The following is an 18,279-nucleotide window of genomic DNA, read 5'->3' on the forward strand; positions in this document are numbered from 1 at the left end:
GGTATTCTAATGAATCAATGAACCAGAGATCCCAGTTTGTGAAACTGAGCCACTGCCTTCAACACTATAACATCATGAACTCTTTTCTACCTCCTCAGAGGTGGGTGGCCACTCACATGCCCACACAGATGTCATCAGTGTTTGTGGCCTATTGTCTCAACCAGCCCCAGTCAAGCATATGAAAGGAGGTGTTTCTCTCTGTTATAGAAAAAGCGGAGATGTCCAATAGCCTAAACTCTTTACCCAATGCACAAATCTCCACTCCTTTATAGGGAAAACTTAAGAAGTTTCAATACTTCCAGTGGTTGCAAGTTCACTACTTATCCAGGGAACCTTTTGTTTGGCAAAATGTCAGAGAGGTATTTGTCAATATTCTTGGAATTCCAGTTCTGTGAGAGGTTACCAGTGATGTGTTTGAAAACAACAAAGGAGCTGGGCATGGTGGTGCATGCCTGAAACCCCAGCAGCTCAGGAGGCTGAAGCAGGAAGATTACAGGTTTGAAGCCAGCTTCAGCAACTTACTGAGGCTGCAAGCTACCTAGTGAGACCCTGTTTTAAAATAAAAAATAAAAAAGACTGGGGATGTGGCTCAGTGGTTAAGTGCCCCTATATTCAATCCTGATACCAAAACAAACAAACAAACAAAGGTCAGGGCAGATGAAGTGACTTCTTTCATTTTTTTTTCCCTTTAAGAACTAAAAATATCTCTGCTTCTCTGTATCTATCCTAAAGTCTCATCAAACAAGTGTTGTTTATCACAGAAAAAGTAAGATGACTGTTCAATCTAAATTGTCTTACAATGGTTTCTGTCTTGTATCAAATAAAGAAAGGTCAGTTTTGAATTTAAAAGAGGCCCTCTTATCCATGAAACTAACATAGCATTACATTTCTTTATTAGCTCAGCTTTTACCAAGCATATTTCATTAGCCAGGTATAGAGGTGCTAGAGATATACTTTTAAAAACCTTTATCATAATATCATATATTGTTATAGCAATAACTAACTTTTATTGATGCCACATTCTAGACTTTAGTCTAAGCACCTTTCATGAATTATCTTATTTAGTCCTTGTATATACCCTATGAATTCAGTATTCTTATATCTCCCCTTTAAGGAAAAGGCAACTGAGATTAAGTAATTCACCCAAGGTCAGCACTCCATGGAGGTGTAGTCTGAAAACTTAAAGATTACTATGTTCTTAAGAAACAGATTGTCTAATGAGGTTCAATTTGAAGTGAACTATTTAGTGAACTATCATTTCCCATTATTTTATGCATATCTTATCTACCAACTAAAATTTGACCTTCTATTCTAAAATTTTCTGTAATAATCAAAATGTAACATTCTGTACTGTCCAAATGGGTAATCATGAGTTTTGTGTGGCTCTTTAGAACCTGAAATATGACTAGTGGGCTGATGATTCAAAATTTAAATTGTATATAATTTAAATGTAAATGACCCCTCATGTCTAGTGGGTACAATATTGAATAACACAGATGTAGATGATATGGAAACAGTCATATCTTGTCTAATTTCTCTATAAAGACAAGGCTTAGATAAGTCAGCAAATGCTCAGTTAATAGAATGAGTGAAGAATCCTTTAGGAGAAAGATTTTCCCCAAGCTGGGGAGCAGAAATTTTTATTATCAGGACCTTCACTGTAATAGAATGTTATAATTAGCATTGACACAGCATGTAATCATAGAGGAGCTCATGAAGATAGTGAAGATAGTAACATTACTTGTAGTGCTTTTGAAAGGCTGACAAATGTTTTATAAGTGACAATCACTACTTTTAATATAGTTATATATCTTTGTTGGGTTAAAAACACACACACACACACACACAAAACAGGATTACCGCTTGCATCTTGACAAAACATGAGGTCCATAGAGAGAAATAGAAGGGTGCTGCTCTTGGTGATGAAAGAATGGAAAACGGTAAAAAGAAATTGTAACTCAATGGACATTTTCTGCAGAGACATCTGGAACTTATAATTTTCTTTAAAAAAAAAAGAGTAACTGCCAAATTTTTCTTCCAAGTGACTTCATCCTGTACTTATACATTGCTATATATGCATACATTCTGAATTAGGACACAAAAACATGAGTATCATTTGACAATAATTCAGGGCTTTAGATCAGCCAAAGATTCTTAGGAAGTAGCCTAGTCATGGGCCAGTCTTTCCTGACCCAGCGCAGTGCAGCTCTCACACTGCTCCACACCCAACCTCCAATTTGCTTAAAAGAACTCAGCTAAAATAATATCAAAACTATTGTATCACAATTTGAACTTGATCTGCAACATGGTGGGTGGCAGGCGGTTGTTTGGTCCCATTTTAATTACACTTAGATTTCAAAATCATAAAAGTATTCATCAAAGAATTGTGGAAGCAGCTTCAACTTTCTGGAGATATCATGCCACGTTTTTGTGTATTTACTTATTTTCTGATACATTAAATCAGCTTTGATATTTTAGAAACCTAATTTTCTCTCCTTGATAAACACTAAATGATTTACAAAAATAAAATCCACAATGCCTTTAAAAAGAGAAAGCAAAATTTCATTCTTCACACTCAGACCAGAAAGATGCAAACCCTATGTCCATATTTATACATGCTCACTGCAGAACTGGGTTATGATTCCATATTTGCAAGACGGTGTAACATCACCACCTGCCACTGAAATCCCAAAGCTCACGACTGTTAAATGCTTTGCTCCGCCTTCCGGAGAGGCTATTACAGCCTAAGCAGCATCAACAAGGCAAGGAGGAGGCCCATATCTACTTTGTGTAGATGGCCTCTAACACACCAACTTATCAGAACAGCTGCAGGATCTTCAGGGAGGGTCCGCCCCCCTTCCCCCAATGCCCAGGCCTAAGGGTGAACTTCACCGCCAGATCTCCCTAGTCATTTTGCAGTGCTAGTCAAGGGACTGTGGAGGGAACAACATCTAATGCGGATGCGAAACCCCATGGGCATAGGCCCTGCTGCTGATGTAAACCTTCTCACAAAGATTCTCTAGGGTCTCTGCCAAGAGCTGGCTGGACAGCCCAATTGCTACATTCCTATTGCCGTAATGATTGCAATTTGGCAGCATCCAGGATGTTGTACTGGGGACGGGAGGGGGAGGAGATGGTGGGCCCCTTTGCTAAGCACAACGCCGGAAAAGACAGAAGGATGAATTTATTGTGGCCAGTCGTCCCTGAACTGGAAGGAAAAGTCAAGGGGCTTTAAGGCTCGAGGAGACGCTCTAACTCCAGCTTGCTCTCAAAGCTTTACATCCCACGAAGAGTGGGACCCAAGGCCGGCCAGCTGTAGAGGCTGCAGCCAGGGGCGAGGTAAGCAAACCCCCCCAGGTTCCGCGGTCAGCTGCCTGGCCAAGAATGCGCTTTCGCTCAGGAGGCGTCACAAAAGGCCAAGGCCTGCTGGAGGCCGCGCGCGCAGTTCTCCGGGGCGGAGTCGCCAGGTCTGGGCTGTGGCAGTCAGGCTGCAGCAGCCGGGGGTGACTCGGCTACCTAGCCTTCAGCTCGGAGGTCGCGGTCGCAAGGAGGATGCTGCAGCTACAGCCTGACCCTCCGATCCAGGCCACCGAACTCCCCGGCCCCCGCCGCAGCGGAGGGGCGCCAAGCGTGCCGCGGGCCGGGCGGAGCTAAAGGCTGGCGTCTGCACCGCGTTGCGCCACCCGCAGCTTATGCAGCTACCGGGGAGAAGCCAGGGCAGGGGCCAGGACCCGCCAAACTTGCCTCCCGCTAGGGCTCGGCTGAGCACTGGGAGGTGTGCTAATGGCGCTCGGCGCAGCTCCCTGTTAACCTGAAACACTCTTTTTCAGCTCGGGAGGCCGATTGGGGGCGAAGGAGAGTTTAACCCTTCCCGCCCACCCCCTGGGGACCGGTGGAGTGTGGGCTGGGCGGAGGTGGGGAGGACAGGTTGGCATGTGGTTTATCTGGGGAGAAGACCGTTGGATTTTCAGCAGTTCAGGTAGAAATATGTCATTTTTTTTTCAATTGGGTTGGCAGATGCGTTCTTCCTGTCTTTTTTCACCAGACGTGCAGAAGAGCAAAGCGTTATTTTAGCGGCTTATGAAAGTGGCTGTGGATTTTTGTGTATTTCACAGTTGGCCGGATGGTGTATGAAATTGATGGCGCAAACCCTTATCGTCAACATTTTAGGGCCAGTTTAGAGGTCTTTCTAAAAGTCAGATTATTCGAGAGATGGATGAAGCAGAGATATTCCGGGTTTATCCTTAGATAAAGCCTCCTGCTTACAGGAAGGATGGGTTTAAGAGTAGCAAGTTTGATACAGGTGTCGGGAGTTGAGGTTCTGCTGGAAGGATGCGCCAGCTCAGCCAGCAGAGGAAGCCTTGTGCGGAGCCCAACTTGCAACTATGTGTTATGGTTAGCATTTCTGAAAAACTGGTTATGAAGTCTTATTTCCTCGCTAGGTGTAGAGTTCATATAGTAGAATTTTTAGTAAGATTCTTTGTTCACAGGCTGTCGTTTTTTATTACATGTAAAACAACAAGGTTTAGAGTTTAAGTGATCATTGTAAACTCAATTATATATCCACGTTTTTAAATTTAGCTATTTACAAAACTTAATCATTATAAATAGAAAAAGGACAAAAATCTTCGTGTTTTTTTTCCAACCCTGCGTCTGATGAGTGGTAGATGCTCATTAGTTATTTGCTGAGTGTACTGTTTTGAACTTCATCAGAAACCCACAATGTAGTTTTTCTGTGGTCAGGAAAATTTAACTGGATTTTGTATAAATAGGCAGAATTGGTTATTTCAACATTTATATTTGAATCCTGGCATTTTTAGGACCACGTGCTGTTGTTCTATGTTTTATTAACTGAGGCAATTCTCCCTCTTATTTCATGTCTGGGGCTGTAAACTTTCCAGCCTCATTAGTGATCAAACTTGTGATTTGGTTAATAAGTGATATATTAACTTCATTTTAGAGGTGGGGTGTGGTTTAAAGGTAAAAACCAAACATTTAGATGTGTCTGTGATTCCCAAGTGATTCAAAATATGTGATTTAGATACAATTTACCCCCCACCCCCTAGTGCTTGGGGTTTGAACAAGTCCTCAGGCATGCTAGACAAGTGCTCTACCACTGAGCTACACTTCCAGCTCTAGATACAAATTTCTAGATTCTTTTCTCATTATGGAAGCATATCAGTCTTGAGGATTGCCAACCAGGGAATTGAGGAGTTTGAGAGATCCAATGCCTTCCTCCTTTCAAAGGCTGTTATTTGGGGGCAAAAAGAAAAAAAAAAAATCAAGGATTACTGAGTTACATTTCGTTTGCTTTACTCTTGCCCTATGATATTTTGTGTTATGATTTTATTTTTGTTTTCATGTAGCATAAATATATGAGTCAGTAGAAACTTCTTTTTGGTCTCTACTTAACAAAATTATCTGGGTCTCATTTTCTTTTCTTCCTTTGTCATCTTAGTACATCATTACTCCTCTGGCTACATATTAAAATTTAAAAAAAAAAAAACTTATTTTCACCCAATATGGTAAACCATGTTTTCTTATTATTATATCTCAAACCAACTTGAGATAGGTGAAGGAAAAATACTTTTAGGTAAAAGGTGGAAAGACTTGGGAAACAAAGTGGAAGGGAACTTATGAAAAAACCTAATTTGTTATCATTTATTAAAACAAAGTAGAAGCCCCCATGCAATAAAGATAATTACATTTTACACAATTTATAATCAAGTGTTTTGAGCAGTTAATTTACATTGTTCCTCCTTGCTCACTTTATGCATCTCAGAAGAGCCCTCCTCTATGGTTACAATATACTCTTTACTTTGTTACTTATAAACATTTGTTCATTTGACATCTGGAAACTGAGCACTTAATGTGGTATAACTCTGGGCCTTGGAATCATAAATAATTGCAGAATGAAAGAGGCATTTCTTTTCTTTGTGTTTGTCCTGCATCCAAATGTGCAATGTTTCTGGGATTGGGTGACTCACTTCTTGGGTCCTGCCTCTAGAGACCCCTGTAGCCCTGACTCCACAAGCACCCAAGGAATGCAATCCTAGAACCTGATTTATTGTCTTATATCTTTCTGAGTCTTCCTCAAAGTTTTATTTTAGAAAACCTCTCCTTTCCTTGCTAAATGTCATTTGCTGTCCTTTTAAAATCAGCCTATAATTCGCTTTTTGTGTAAATTAAACAGAATCCACTCAATTCACAAATATTAGAATGACAAGGTTACAATTGCAGTAAAATATACAGGAATACATTTGTATAACTTTGAATTTCAAAGGAAGGAAATATAGATGGTTGAGGAATAATTCTTGTGTGCTTGTCTCCCCTCAACAGGAATAGAAAATGCCTTTGTTTCTGCACATGCCAGAGAATATGTATTGTCTATTTGTAAATTTGATCAGAAGCTTATTTAAGAAAAACGAAGTTTACAGAGGTTCAGCTTAACAAATTTCATAATATCCACCAATTCCCTTCTAATCTTAATTGTTAGGCCAGGAGTCTAGTCAGATCTTCAGAAACTGTGAACTTGGTTACTGTGTTTTACATCCTTCAAACCTCTGCCCCCATCCTCTATCATGTCCACATTGAGGGATTTTTATCATAAAGACAAGTGAAAAGAGACCCACTGTTGTATCACTATATAAGTGGTTATGATCATGATCCCTTCTACTGTTCTTGTATGAATACTCTTGCAAGAAATTCCATTTAGCTGTAGATGCCAAAGAAAAACTGTTCTTTCCTAAACAATTAATGTGTTGTCTTTGTTTTTTACATTTTGCAAAATGAGAATCATATAATTGATTGTTTTCATTTCTTACTTGGCAATTAGAAATAGTAAAATTTGGAACTCAATTCTAATAAAACCACCTGAAAACCTATAACCAAATAGCAATGTTCTAACTTTCCCCTTTGATCTTGAGTATATCTGTTTTACCTTGTCTCTTTTGATTCTGATTTTTATCTAATTATATTTTCACAAATTATTGAATTATATTAAGCTGACTCACATCCTTTGTGAACAAGGTACAATATAAAACATAAAACCAAATAAATGAAAACATTTGAGAGTTGATCCCTGGATGCACTGTGTTTTTAATCAACAAGCTTAATCAATAAGTTACTTTAAATATGTTTTCAATAAGTGTTATAAATTTAGTGTTTGAGTTATATATACCCAAGCAACATTACATGGTTTTGTAAAAATGAATTTCGCTTATTTTTTTTAGCTGTTAAGTTTATGTCCATTCAATTTAAGTCAAATACATCTGAAGCCACCTGCCTTATACATTATATGAAACTGGGAGATTCCATATGATTTTTAAAAAGTCATTTTTAGCCAAAGGGCTGGCCCAAACTAGCTCAAAACTCACCAAACCAAATTGGAATCTGACGTTTACATTGGTGATTCATAAGCATGTTGATAAATCAGATATTCTTCTCTGAGTTTCTTTTATTTACCATGAAATTTAAAAGATTGTGTTTCCTGGGCCAAGTGACCAGACTTTCTTTATTCTGTGTTTTTAAACAACTATTAGGCTGGTTGAATGTTTCTAGTTACCACTATGTGATTCCAGGTTAAGTTTGGTACATATGTTACATCAACAGGGAGGTTGTCTCTTATCAGCAGTCACTGGTGTAGTCTGAGTCATTGACATAAAAATAATCTGATTTCAGACGTGCAACTTCAAACATAGGAGGAAGTTTGAAGAGGGTTTTACTTGAGACATCACATTCTGAAAACCTCCATATCTTTTTCTAAAATTTACTTTTTTGAAAAAATAGGTAATACCTTCATGTGGTTTGAAAGGTATAAATGAATATGCATCTGCTTCCCCTCTCCATGAGTAATGGTGATATCAGTTGAGAATATTGTAGTGACATTTTATGCATTTGTGGCAAATATAAATATAAAGCCTGCTAATTTGTCTCTTAACCATTTTTCTGATTGATTTCATTCCCATTACCCTTGTCGGGTGCCTCAGATGTTTAGACTGTGATTTGCATTCTTCTTTCCTAAGTATTTCAGCTACTATTCTTTCTAAACTTCCCTGTTCAAACCTTCTAAAGAATCCCTATCATACATCATAGTGTTTTGGGCCCTGAAGTATTATCTTCTGTCCCCTGCCATTCCTGGGATTGTCCCACAGATCATTCTTTGCTGAGATCCCTTCCTGTACTTCTGGAATACTTTAAAATGTCTGATGAAAGTTCAAGGTCACCATGTACCATTACAATACCATTTGCCTTGCTTATGTAAAAACCCCAAGATAATCATGATTTTAGTATTGTAAGACCTATTGTCACTTCCTGCACATGCCTGGGGTCCCTCCATGCCAGTCCCTCTCCGTGGAGCACTCTGTCTACCACTTACTGTTAGCAAACCACACTCAGTTCTGGGGTCACCTCCAGGGTCCTTTGTGAGTTGAGATTTCTTAGCTCATGGAAACTTCCACTGTAATTTAGTATGGCAAGTTGACTTCTCTACTGAGAATAAGGATTTCTCATAAGTAGCAAAAGTGCCTTTCTAGTAAAAATTAACTGATTTTGTTAGCATGTAAGATTAGTTTAAAAAGAAAAAAAAACTGAAGCTTTTATTTAACCATTCATTCCTCTTGTCTCCCTACCCTACCACCCCTACTTCAATCTAACACATATCCATATTATTTTTAGCAGCTCTGGCTTGCTTCACTACTTTTCTCTGAAATGTTGTGTTAATGTTCATTAAAGGAAGTTTTTGTATTTGTTAGGACCCTCGTTTGGGAGAGTGTCTTTTAGGCCTCAGTTTTGAGGTTTCCTCTGTCGTTGATACCTAAAGGGGCTGAAGGCTTCAAATAGGATGTCACTAAAGATTAAGGATCTAACAGAAAAAATGTTATGCCTGAGAGACTGAAAGTATTAGACATCAACCCTAACAAATGACCTGAACCGTCCAGAGAGAATAGCCAATCCTAAAATGTGACTCCTAAGTATGTAAGTGAAATTCCAAATTCTAATCAAAATAATTAGAGATATTCTAGGTGCTTGGTTTTATTGCAAAGTGCCTGGTTTTATTGCAAAGTGCCTGGTATGAGGTAATTGCCACCCCCGCACACATTAGGGACTGAACCCAAGAACAACTCTACCACTGAGCTACATCTATCCCCAGCCTTTTTTGTTTTGAGACAGAGTCTCACTGAGCTTCTAAGGATAGCCTGGAACACTCGTGATTCTCCTGCTTCAGCCTCCCAAGTAGCAGGGATCACAGGCGTGCCTACACCCCCATGGTAATTTGCTTTTGATGACTGATTAACAGAGCATTAGACAGCAAGAATAGATTAGAGGAAAGGGACCAAGGGGAGGGAGGAGGGGAGAGAAAGGGGAAATACTGGGGAATGATATTGGCTAAATTATGTTGTCATAAATGTGTGTGAATATATAACATTATGTATAATTATAATGGAACAATAAAATTATGGGGAAAAACAATAGTGAGAAATCAAAATATAGCTGAATCTATAAACAACTGAAAGAAAAAAAAACCAAAAGTTTCAGAAAAGAATTGAAAAGCATTTGTTTAGCCCCATTCATGTGAAATTTTTGATTGGTGATTATCACTAACCAGATATACCTTGTTGAATAGGAATAATTCATGAGACCATTCTTTCGGTGTGAGATCCCTCTGAATCTTCCTTTATTCTTCTGTAATTTTGACCTCACAACATCAGGTTTACTTATTTGTTTTCCCATACATGTTGATAAGAGTAATAACAGTGGGAAATATTTTAGAATTGGATAAGGATGGCCTCTGCTGTATGATATAAGTCATAGTCCAGACTATTCATCCATCTGTTGGAGAGGGCCTGGTCAGTTCTGTGGTCTCAGGTACATCCAGGTGATCCTTTTCACTAGCTTCTAGTGATTCCTCCAAGATAATACCTATCTGCTGAATTCCACTGAAACAAATATACAATGTTTTGATTTTGTTGTTGTTCTCTTTTGGTTCTGGGGTTTGAACCCAGGGGTCTCCACCACTGAGTTATATCTGTAATTCTTTTTATTTTCTATTTTGAGACATGGGCTCACGAAATTGCTGAGGATGTCTTGCTAAATTGCTGAGGCTAGCCTCAGACTTGTGATCCTCCTCCCTTTGCCTCGTGAGTTGCTAAGATTACAGTTGTGAGCCTCACTGTGCCTTGGCTGTCTTTGGTATTTTCAATCACAAAATACTTCCAGATAATTTCAGTTTAATATGCCATAGCTTTTATATATATATAAAATAAAAAAATAGAAACAAAAAATTCACAAAACAGGAATTAATGATAGATGAGACATAAAAAATATTGTCTTCATTGCATCAAAGAAATGCAGATTATTATCATTAGATTTTAAAAGTCAGCAACGTGCTGGCAAGGGTGAGGTGGTTTTATATCTCACAGATGGTGAGAGGGTATGTTGTTATACCTTAGATGGAGGGCAGGTAGGCTCATAATATCACTTGGTCCACGTGATTCTATTCTGAGTATATTCTAAGAAAATAATCAGAGCTGATGTTGATGTTTATTGATGAGCTCATTATCTCTGCAAAGCAGGTGGTATGGTAGAGGGGTTACAAGCAGGGATGCTGGAGTCAGTTACCTAGCATGGAATCCCATTCCACCCTTAACCACCTATGTGCACTTAGGCAAGCTACTTTCTCCCATACCATGATTTTCCTCATCTGTCAAATGAAGATAATAATAGTATCTACCTCCTACATCATACAGAGAATTAGGTAAGTTGATTTATGTAAAGTACTTGGAACCCTGCCTGGCACAGAGTAAGCAATTCTTTATTAGTTATTATAAAGGGAATTATGAAAAATTTAAGAAAAATCTAAAAATGGAGTAATTTTTAAGGAGATAGTGCTTACATATGATAAAATATTTAGCCATTAAAATAATGGTTTTGAACAATATTTAACCACATGGGAGATGTTCCTAATAATTAAGTTAAACATCAAACTGTATGTATAGAAGAAAAGACAAAGTGGCCAAATATTAAAGCTCTTTTCCCATTGACTCATCAATTATAGATGATTTATATATTTTTTCACATTGTTATATTACAATGATAATTGTTAAAATTATTACCAATAATGTTTCACATAAGTTTTATATTCCTATTCTTTACCAAATGCATATTCATTTTGACATATTTTACTTTCTCTTCCTCTTTTTGAAGCTGCTAATATTTCACTTCCTCAATCCCTTCACCCACACATCATCTGCTTGGTATTTTCTTACATTTAGCTTGCTTACTTTGTGTATAGATCAGCCCTAAATCCACCACCCACCCCCCTCTCTCTCAGTACTGGAGAAATGAACCCAGAGCTTCACAAATGCTAGGCAAGCACTCTACCACTGAGATAACCAGCACCCAACCTCACATCATAGAAGAATAACTAGGCCAAGTGAAATGATTTATGAAATTGTGTTAGTAGTGGCTTTCTCTTGGGAAGTTAAGCCAGAGAATACTGCTTAGGTGATGATGACACCATATCCTTTCCACATTTTACACATTCAGCCATATCTCCCACTCCCACCGGATACTGGGATCTGGATACTCAGTAATTCCATGTGTACAGGAGAGAAATTCCAGCCTCCAAGCTACCTCCTGCCCTCCTTTTCTGAAGTTTCTTTCACATTTCTTTAAAGTCAGTCTTCCACATCAGACTGATACTTAATTTTATGAACACTGTCCAAGCTATCTATTTTAAACTAATTTCAATTCTTTTGATATTTTTTTTTTACCACAAATGAACTAAAAATTGACTCACATTATTGCTAAGTTGTTCTTGCAATAAGCTTATAGGAGTTGTGTTTTGCATTATTCTCTGTTCTTTGGTTTTCTAGCACAGCATTATCCACATACTTGTACAGGAAACACAGAAAGATTCAATGCTATTGTGTTGACATTTATAGAAATGATTGATGAGGTTTTGGTTCTGTCTTCCCCTTTGCACACAGTTCTCTTTTCATATTTTCAAGATCAGCATGTTCTGTCATTTCTTTCATTTTTTTGGTTGAAGATACGATAAGAGATTTTTAGTACAAAAATCTACAGAAATAAAGGGCTCAATTAACAGAGAACACTGCAGTTAGCAAATGCATTTATAATAGGGTCTAGTAGTATACAAATTAATCCTGGTTACAAGGACAACTCTATCAACTATAAAACATTGCTTGTTTCATCTCGACAATTTCATGAATCTGTCAGAGAATAGATTTAGAGTTCACAAATGTGAGAATATCATAGATCTTGCATTTCCTAGAAAAGACCAAATCCTGATGTTTTCACAAATCTACTCTGATAATCTAGATCAGTAGTCTAGACTCCATGAGAGGTAGAGAAGCAATTGTTAGGAGATCTATATCAACTTTTCTTTTTGTGGCTTCTATTTTTTTAATATCTTACAATGCATATATGGGTGCAAAAGACATGTTTTTGTAAGTAAAAATTTAGGATTTCATGCTCAGATACTTTCATTGATGTGGAATAGGAATTTTAAGAGTGGAAACCACTAACCTAAGTAAAAGGCAAGAACTTATTGTTCCATAACCTGAAATAAGTTTCTGTTACTTAGCTATAACAAGTAAAAAAATGAACTTAACCATGGATTCTGTGTTCAGCCTAAACAAGGAGTTGTGACGTATGTTCGTGAGCACACTTATGCTCTAAGTCTTTATAGGGCTTTCAGTCTGGTTGGAAGGAATTAGAAAATGACACAAGGTAGCATAAATGTGCAGGAAGGAACCCAGCAACATGATTTTTGTTAGTGTAAAGTTGCTAAAGAAAGTGTGATATTAGTGGCATACAGGGTAATGCTGCTTTTTTAGAATATTTCAAAACCCATTTTATGTTAAAATATTTCTTTGATAATGAGGTCAGTTCTTAGTCTGCCTGCTCAGGTAAGTTGAATTATCTCTTGAATATTGATGTCAACTGGATGAGCTTCCTGCTCCAATATTAAAATACCTTTATAAGAAGAAGTGGCAGAATAGACACAGTATGAAAGTAATCAAAATTTTTGAGTAGTATTCTTTTGGAACAGTGATAGTGTATAAAAGTAATTTAAGCTTCCTCTTCCTGTAAGCAACCTGAGGTGATCTGTGAAAATGGTCCACTACTCTCTTGACCCAGAAAACCCCACAAAATCATGCAGATAAAGAGGTTCAAATCTTCATGTTCACCTTTAAGAACACTCATGAAACTGCACGGGTCATCAAGGGTATGCACATCTGAAAAGCCACCAAGGAATACAGCCACAAACCAAGGAATACCTGAAAAACAGAAAGATATAACTTTAAAGAAGCAATGTGTGTCATTCCAGCCTTACAGTGGTGGAGTTGGAAGGTGTGCCCAGGCCAAACAGTGGGGCTGGACTCAGGGCTAGTGGACCAAAAAGTGCTGCATTTTTGCTGCACATGCTTAAAAATGCAGGGAGGAATGCTGAACTTAAGGGTTTAGACATAGATTCTTTGGTCATTGAACACACCTGGGTGAACAAAGCACCCCAGATGCTCCACTGTACTGAAAGAGGTCACGGTTGGATTAACCCATACATGAGTTCCCCCGTCACACTGAGGTGATCCTCACTAAAAAGCAACAAATTGCTTCTAAACCAGAAGAGGAGGTTGCACAGAAGAGGAAGATATCCCAGAAGAAACTAAAGAAACAAAAACTTATGGCACAGGAATAAATTCAGCATAAAGTAAATTCAAATAAAAGTAAAAGGATGTTAAAAATTTAAAATCAGTGTATTAGGGCTGCCATGACAGAGAACCACGCACTTGGTGACTTCAAACAGCAGGAATTTTTTTTTTATAGTTCTGGAAGCTATCTAAAGTTGTCAGCCCCCTCTGAAACCTTTAGAGAAATCCCCCTATACCTCTTTTAGCCTTTGGGTGGTTTTCTGGTATTCCTTGGTTTGTGGCTGCATTACTCCAAGTTTGCCTGTCTTCATGTAGCTGTTTCCCTGTGTGTGTATCATGGCCAATATAAGAGTGCCAGGCATATTGGGTAAAGGGTCCATACTACTCCAGTATGACCTCATCTTAATTAATTATACCTGTAATAATCCAATTTCCAAATAAAGTCACATTGTGGGGCACTGAGTACCATGACTTTAACTTACCTTTTTCAGTGTGACACAATTCAATCCATAACAATAATATGAGAGTTTCCAGAACAACACATCAAGGCAGTGCATAAGGTGTCTAATGATGCTTTCTTAGCTAACACCTGAGAGCCATGCAGGTTGGATATGGGCTAAATGACAAATAGCCTCAGCTATTGGTGTCAGCTAGCTGCTTCTGACTCTAGGCTTTGGTATCTCAGGCCTTAATAAAATTATTCATGTAGGTGGTGTTATATACTGTTTGGTTTTGATCTTCCTGGTAAAACCCATAAAGTTGTTTGTGGATCAGGATGTTTACAAGGCTGTATTGGGCCTTTTGTTTTGATAATACTGCATAACAAACTGCAAACCTCAGTGGCTTTGATTCACAAATACTTATCTCACACTCATGGACCTGCAGGTTGACTGCAGTTTGGCTGCTCTTGGCAGGGCTGGACATGGCAGGGCTGAGCTGGACTTCAAAGCTGAGGCTGAGGTTCAGGTCTGTTTCATATGACTTTTTCCTGGGACTGAAGTGGAAGAAGGAAAATCAGCTACCTGGAGCATACTCTTCTGATAGCAGAAACTTACTAAGTCTCTTCATGTCTTGTGTCTGAATAAATAACACTATTAATCCACATACTCTATTGATCCAAACAAGTCACATACCAAACTGAATGGTGATGTATACCTGCTTTCTGTACTAGTTTAAAGCACCAAAAGTTGCATAGCAAAGAGTATGGATATCTAATTCTAATTCTGTTACTGTGAGGGAAAGGAATACATTGAGAACAACAATCCAGACTACTGAAGAGCCATTTTTCTTTAGAATTCTACAAGAACTTTTACGTCAACCAACTTGTCAAAGAAAATGTACATAAACCATAGACTTGGTTTCTTAACCCAGTCTCCTGAAAAATTATAGCTGAATATTATATGCTTAATTTTTTTTCCAGGAAAAGTCCAGAGTACTTCACAAAACTGATTCACTTTCACATTGGTCACATTTCCTGCCCCATAGATACTTGTTAGGCCTTCTTCCTGAGCCCACATTAGTGCATCTACCACATTCTGTATTGACCGAAGCACATTATTTGCCTTTCCATTGTCACCCAAAACAGATGAGACAGAATCTGGTAGAATTGATGTCTTCTTGAGTATGCTCTGATAGAGAACATTTTCATTCAGGATAAAACTGTTTGCAATTCACAGAGGTGATAGTTGTATAGCATTACTGACATACAACCATGAATTGTAGTTTTGGGGTATGTCCCACTCCTAAGACTTTCCCAAATAATGTTGGCCTATGTTACCTGGCCCCTTCTTCATCTCCCATTGCACTTCCTCTGTGCATTGTACATTTAACATAAAAATTCCAGACCCCTTTTTCTTGATTATTTTATGTAACTCATTGCCCTTGTCAAAAATAGAAGTTGTTTTTTTTTTTCTTTTCTGGATGCAGTGGCACATGCCTGTAATCCTAGAAGCTTAGGAGGCTAAGGCAAGAGGACTGCAAGTTAGAGGCCAACCTCAGCAACTTAGCAAGGCCCTAAACAACTTAGCAAGATGCTGTCTTGAAATAAAAGATAAAAAGGGATGAGTATGTTGCTCAGTGGTAAAATCCCCAGAACCTAAAAAAGGGGCAGGAGCTTCTTGAGAGCATATTGAGTCCTTTTTGTGTTCATAGGTTTTAGATCCTATTTATCTAAATACTAGTAGAGTGGCAGGTATAAAATAGGTTTTTCAATGCTTTCTGTATTGAAAACAACTCATAAATATTACACGGCACTACTTAGGAGTAACTGAATTCTTTATTGACACTTAAGTCCTCCATGTGAATAAATATGCTGAAAGCAAATTACAAGGAGTGATCATTTTTTATTTATTTTACATTTTTACATGTTTGAGCATATTGTCACTGTATTTTGCAAACACATCCAATCTCATATCTCATCCACAACTGAGACAGATGTGATCTTTTCCTAGGTGAAATGGCATTTCACCTGGTAAAGTGAACCCTTTGTGTCTTATGATAAAGTCTCAGAAGACACATTTAATCCTCAAAAACTACTATTTACAGGCCATATGTGTTTTTTGGAAAGACATTTCCTTTATTTTAAAACACCTTTTATCCATTATTTCATTGATTTTGTTTTCATTAACTCTTTAATTTAGATCCATCCACTAGACAACCCCACCAAACAAGGATAACAGCAGCCATAGTAATAATTGTGGTGGCTGCAGTACTCACTTATTTCTCTCCTGGAAGGAGCTGAAGGAGTTGGGCATGGTGCAAGACCAGGACCCTGGCAGGGCTGGAGGCCTTTGCCGTGAGTACAGGTATAGGCACAGTGATTCACATGGAGGCCTGTGCTCTGCAGGACTTTGGGGAATAAAACTGAGATCTGCAGCAATAGAGAAGAAAGAAGATTTTATTCCTTGATAAGGCTAAAAAAAATGTCTGTGGAAAAGTCCAACAAGCTAGAGAACCTATGATATTAGGAATGAGTCTGTCTGGTGATATTAAAATGAATTCCAGAAGTAATTGAAAACAGACTTTTCTTCCCACATCACCTCTTTCTTTCTTGATGCTTGGAGCTCCTTACGTTTAGATTTATCTTAGAGTCACAATAGTAGAAGGTGCCTCCAAAAACCCCACTGTGAATGATACGGGCACCAGATTTTCCCCAACTTGTGAGGGGCAATCATATATAAGCAGCAAGTACCCAGATTGTTTGTTGTTGTTGTTGTTGGGAGATGAGATCAACAGAATAGACTATCATATTTTTGTTGCCTTTACATCTAATTTGATGCAGATGTCTCCCTTTAAAATACCTTTTTATGCAGGCAAAAAGCTGTTCAGAACTGACTTTTATATGTTACAAGTATTAATGAAAGAATGAGCTTTAATACATTCAATATCTTTGGTAGAATTTTTACAGAACCACAAGTTTTAGTTCTAGAAAGGAGCTACAATTCTAGTGTTTGCCCAAAAAACAACTTTTGTAATTTAAAATCAATAAAGAAATTTAAAAAAATTAGAATCCTAAATTCTGGTTCTCTGTATTTGTCAATTCTGTTTTCTGTAGGAGAAATAATTAGATTGGCAGAAGATTAACATTTTGAGATAACAGAAACAAAAAAAGAATTACCAACTGCTAACAGAAATATTTCTGGCATATCCAAACACACTTCTGAAAACTTAAGAGATAATTCACTTAATTCGGGGAATCGAGAGGATGTACTTAACTCTTTAAATTCTAATCAGCAAACAAATATTGATTGAAGGCACTGACAAGGTCATTGCCATACATTTAGTATGTATATCTAACCTGAACACAAGTCGGTATTTACATCCTGAAGGACAAGTGGCTTGAAAGCTGGTGGTTAAATCCAGAAAGAACCATAATTTGATGTGAAAATCCTATATGGTGATATTATTAGTGGTTCCTTTTTTGGTATTAGACAAGAACTGATCATTCTGGTATAACTCTTATGGGTTGGACTCAGGTTTGACCTTGAAAATAATCTTTCTCGAGGGATTTGGAAGATGGCGGCGAGGGGAGTGCATTACCCCCGTGTGCTGCTTCACTGTGTGGGAGTATGACAAGTCAGGACGGCTAAAGGATATCTTGTTAGGAATTTCCAGCAATAGTGGGGTGCTCCGGAACCTGGAGGAAGGATTTCCATCGCACGAGGATCGGCTACGGGGACTCAAACGCGAGAGGTTTGTCGCACGGAGGGTAACTGCTTATTCAGCAAATCGCCCCGCGGCTAGAGTCTGCAGTGTGCGCTGGGATAGAGACGCAGGGTTACAGCGCTGCAGTTTCTGCCAGCCGCGCAAGCACCGTACTCAGGGCTGAATTCTGGGTTCCAGACGGGGTAAGGAAGCGGTCCTGCTCGGTTCTACACACCGGTCAGTCCACAGAGGAGGCCAGCAGCCACCATCTTGGTAAACTGACGTCACGTCCCCTGTTTTCGACTGACCGCAACTCATTCAGCCATAGATCAGGTAATTCCAGGCTACAATTCGCCTGTGGCTTGCAAACAGATTGCTAGGGTTCTGCGCCTGGGTGCTTCTAAGAACCTGAGCCTATCGGAGCGAACGCCGAGCGCGGGGCGCCCGAGTTCCGGCTCCC

General features: G+C 38.5%; 1 protein-coding gene and 1 pseudogene across 2 annotated transcripts in view; both read left to right on the plus strand.

Annotated features, from left to right (window-relative positions):
* The first annotated feature begins 3,049 nt into the window (after positions 1–3,049).
* Positions 3,050–18,279, plus strand: part of Ncoa7 (nuclear receptor coactivator 7) — a 148,133-nt gene continuing 132,903 nt past the window's right edge. Inside the window, exon 1 of one of the 2 annotated variants that reach the window (XM_015500958.2) lies at positions 3,050–3,339. The gene's annotated coding sequence lies outside the window, so the exon portion shown is untranslated. The remainder of the gene's footprint in view (positions 3,340–18,279) is intronic. The other variant, XM_015500965.2, reaches the window with a different exon arrangement.
* On the plus strand, positions 13,140–13,752 carry LOC125614990 (annotated as a pseudogene).

Source organism: Marmota marmota, unplaced genomic scaffold (assembly GCF_001458135.2).
Source record: "Marmota marmota marmota unplaced genomic scaffold, marMar, whole genome shotgun sequence".
In the NCBI taxonomy this organism is placed as follows: Eukaryota; Metazoa; Chordata; class Mammalia; order Rodentia; family Sciuridae; genus Marmota; species Marmota marmota.